The 3,536-nt window shown below is 50.7% G+C and overlaps 1 long non-coding RNA gene across 1 annotated transcript; it reads right to left on the reverse strand.

The window, feature by feature from the left end:
- LOC147994942 (uncharacterized) lies at positions 1-2,997 on the reverse strand. Its single transcript, XR_015686769.1, has 3 exons — positions 2,425-2,997; positions 1,735-1,880; positions 1-1,346 (listed from the first exon to the last, which is right to left on the reverse strand). It is a non-coding gene; the product is annotated as an uncharacterized LOC147994942 (long non-coding RNA).
- Positions 2,998-3,536: the final 539 nt, after the last annotated feature.

The following is a 3,536-nucleotide window of genomic DNA, read 5'->3' on the forward strand; positions in this document are numbered from 1 at the left end:
CCCCGGAGCTGGGCGCTCTACCACTGAGCTAAATCCCCAACCCCTGAGTCTTTATCTTTCAGGACAAAATGTTCCCAGTTTTTCTTGCCTTGCACCATTTTTTCCTAACAGGCTTGGTTCCTTTCTTAGGGTCTGGTTTTCAGAAGCCAGAATCTAGGGTCAGCTACTTTTTGTCTTCCGTTAGGTCTTCTCAGTGGTCAACGCCAAAGAAAAACACCTAATTCACATCGTGTTGCAGTAAAAATAAAAAAAGCGGTGGAACTGTTCCCGAGCGTACCCTGGCGGTCACACTTTCTCGCTAGTCCTGGCTCTGGTGGGCCATGGGAACTAGCGCTAATTTATCTCAGAATAGTATCTCTCCCGGCCGGCCAGTCTCTGCTAGCCGCGCACTCTCTGGTTCCAGCCATCCGATATAAATCAAGACTCAACAAACTGTAAGCCAATGATCAGATTTACATGTTAAATTCTCATTCCGCAATACATCCACACAATAAACTTACAACCAGTTGATAAGAATATAAACTGCCCCCCCCAGATAAGATATAATTTACCCATCCAGACAACACAAAATCCTGTACACATCCATCCCTTAAGAACAGTCATAACAACCTGTAAATGTGCAGAGAGGAATCTTAACGTCTGCCGCCATGTTCTCTTGGCTGCCTCTCTCCCCCTCACTCCTGCCTCCTCAGCCTCTCTGAAACTTTTCTCCCGCCTATCTCCCTTCTCATCCAATAACAGGTCTTGTTCTATTCCATACCTGCCTTCACCTACATAATGATATCAACCTACAACATGGCATATTTATGAATTAAAAATTATTATTAGCCAGGCACACCTTTAATCCCAGCCCTCAGAAGGCAGAGGCAGGTAGATCTCGGAGTTCAAGGGCAGCCTGGTCTACAGAGTGAGTTCCAGGACAGCCAGGGCTACATAGAGAAACACTCAAAAACCAAAAACAGCATCTGCTCCAAAAGTGTAAGGGGGCCTAGGTCCAGCCCTGCATGCTCTTTGGTTTTGGCTTTGAGCCCCATGGGCCCAGGTCAGTTGACTCTGTGGATCTTCTTGTGGTGTCCTTGATGACTCTAGCTTGTTCACTTCTATCCCCCAATCTTCCACAAGACTCTCCAAGCTCCAGCTGATGTTTGGCTGTGGGTTTCTGTATCTTGGCCTCCATGTGGGTCCCGGAACAATTGGAATGGGGGTCTGTCTCTGATTCTGTTGCCCGCCATTGGATCCCCTTCCCCTAACTGGACTGCTTCATTGGGCAGCGGGAGAGGATGTGATTAGTCCTGCTAGAACTGGATGTCCCAGTGTGAGGTGGTAGCCCAGGGGGCCCCCCTTCTCTGAGGAGAAAGAGAGAGGGTAATGGGGGAGGGAATTGTAAAGGTGGGACTGGGAGGGGAGGAGGGAGTGGGGTCTGTGATCAGGATGTAAAGTGACTAGATAATGAGGAAAAAAATTAACTGTGTGTATTTGGGTCTTTATGTGGGCATGTGATCATATGTGTATGTTCCCATGCATAAGGAAGGCAGAAGAGGGTATCAGATCCCCAAAAGCGTGAGCTACATTGGTTAAAAGTCATGTGTCACAAGTGCTGGGAACCGAACCTGGGTCCTTTGCAAGAGCAGCAAGTGGTGCTGAGCAGTGAGCCCCTGTTCTAGCATCTCCCATGGTGTAGGTATAGTTCTAAACTTCTTTCTGTATGCATCAGAACTGTGGGTTTCCACTGACCCAGTGTTGTAAGTTCCAGCACCGGTTCGTCTTCTAACTCTTTTGTTTCCGTCTTTGTAGATCCGTCTGCTTACAGGGAGGAACCAGGTTCCAGGTTGCTCAGTTCTGAAACACTGACAGGAGTTTCTAGATTGCTCATCCCTGGTCTGTGAAAAAAACCAAGGCAGAAGCAATTAATTTCACTTCCTCGGTGCCTCAGGGCATGGGTTGCCCTTGGCAGCAAACCTGAGGTGGGGTGACAGACTCTGAACGAAGTCACAAGTCAGGAGCTTGGCCTCACGTGTGCAGGGCTTGCTTCAGGGCCAGCCCACGGAGGTCCCTTATCAGAGGACTCTGAGACAACTGGAGCCAGACCAAAGGGCACAAGTGCTTCTCTTCCCCAGTGGGTACTCAGGGAGTGGCTGGCCTCGGTACTCCAGAGTGTGGCCTGGCCTGGCCTGTCTGGTCCTCTGCCACCAAAAAGACCCTGAGGTAGTTGACAGAGATGGCAGAAGCCAGCAAATCACTGATGCCAAGCAGCCTTGGGTTTGACCTTCCTGGCCAGATTGTGAGGGGACCACTGTACCTGTCACTCACTTAATCTGCCCTCAGGGAGTTGGGTCAGAGGGGGGAAACACAAGCCTTGGTGAGGCTCCATGTGCTCCCCACCTTTGTGTGAGGGTTGGGGACCAGCTAGGGCCCCGCTCTTACCTGAGGCTCCTTAGAGTTGCCACCAACTGAGAGGTGACTGGAGAAGGGCAGAAGCTGGTGTAGAGGACCTCCTGGGTCCTGTGAGGTGACTGGAGAAGGGCAGAAGCTGGTGTAGAGGACCTCCTGGGGCCTGTGAGGTGACTGGAGAAGGGCAGAAGCTGGTGTAGAGGACCTCCTGGGTCCTGTAAGGACGTTCCAGGTGGCCAGGGAGGTAGACGATATTCAAACAAAATGGATGTGGTAAATTGAAATTTTTTTGGCATAAATAAAAACAAAACTGGTACATAAGTGCAGATGTCAGTGGTAAGTGACCCAGGAAGTGGTAAGGTGTGGAGTGGGGAGGGGATGAAGAAGGGACCTGGAACACTGAGATGGGGGTGGGGACAAAGGTCCTGCCCTCAGCCTCCAGTTTATTCAGCAGGGGAAGGAAAGTGTCTTTATCTTCCAGACGGCACAGGCGTTTGGCACAATAGATAAGAGCCCATCAAGGCTCTGCTGCCTGCTGCACTGAAGCAAACAGGGGCAGGAGCAGCATCAGCTCCTCTTCACTGCTGTCCCATTCCACTGTGTAGTCCAAATGCTCGGGATAGGAGGCTAGACAAGATCTGATGGAGGCCATCTGCTTAGGCAGATAGTCTGCTGGGAGAGACAGGATGACGAAAGAAGCTATTTGATGAAGGAAACCTTCTGGGGAGTGGGGGGAGTGGCTGTCTGATGGTGGTGGCTGTCTGATGGTGGTGGCTGTCTGATGGTGGTGGCTGTCTGATGGGGACTCTGTGCTGGTTCAGGTTTAGGCTGAAAGGCTGGCAGCCAGTGGGGAGGACTGTTGGAAGAGCATTCAGGGTGTTTGTAGGAGGCGAGGTCCTGGCAATGGTGGCTCCTGAGGGAATTCCCTAACATATCAGTGGATGTGCTGGCTGGAGAATATTTCTACTCTTACAGAAACACCTCTGGAGATGTTTTACCTACACACACACACACACACACACACACACACACACACACACACATACACACACACACACACCAACAACTGGGGAAACTAAGACAGCAGGGGCTACTGTGATTGATGCTGCTCAGATTCCAAGGACCCCACAGCCTTCAATCCATGG

The sequence above is a fragment of the Rattus norvegicus genome, chromosome 4, assembly GCF_021556685.1.
Source record: "Rattus norvegicus strain SHRSP/BbbUtx chromosome 4, alternate assembly SHRSP_T2T, whole genome shotgun sequence".
Taxonomy (NCBI): Eukaryota; Metazoa; Chordata; class Mammalia; order Rodentia; family Muridae; genus Rattus; species Rattus norvegicus.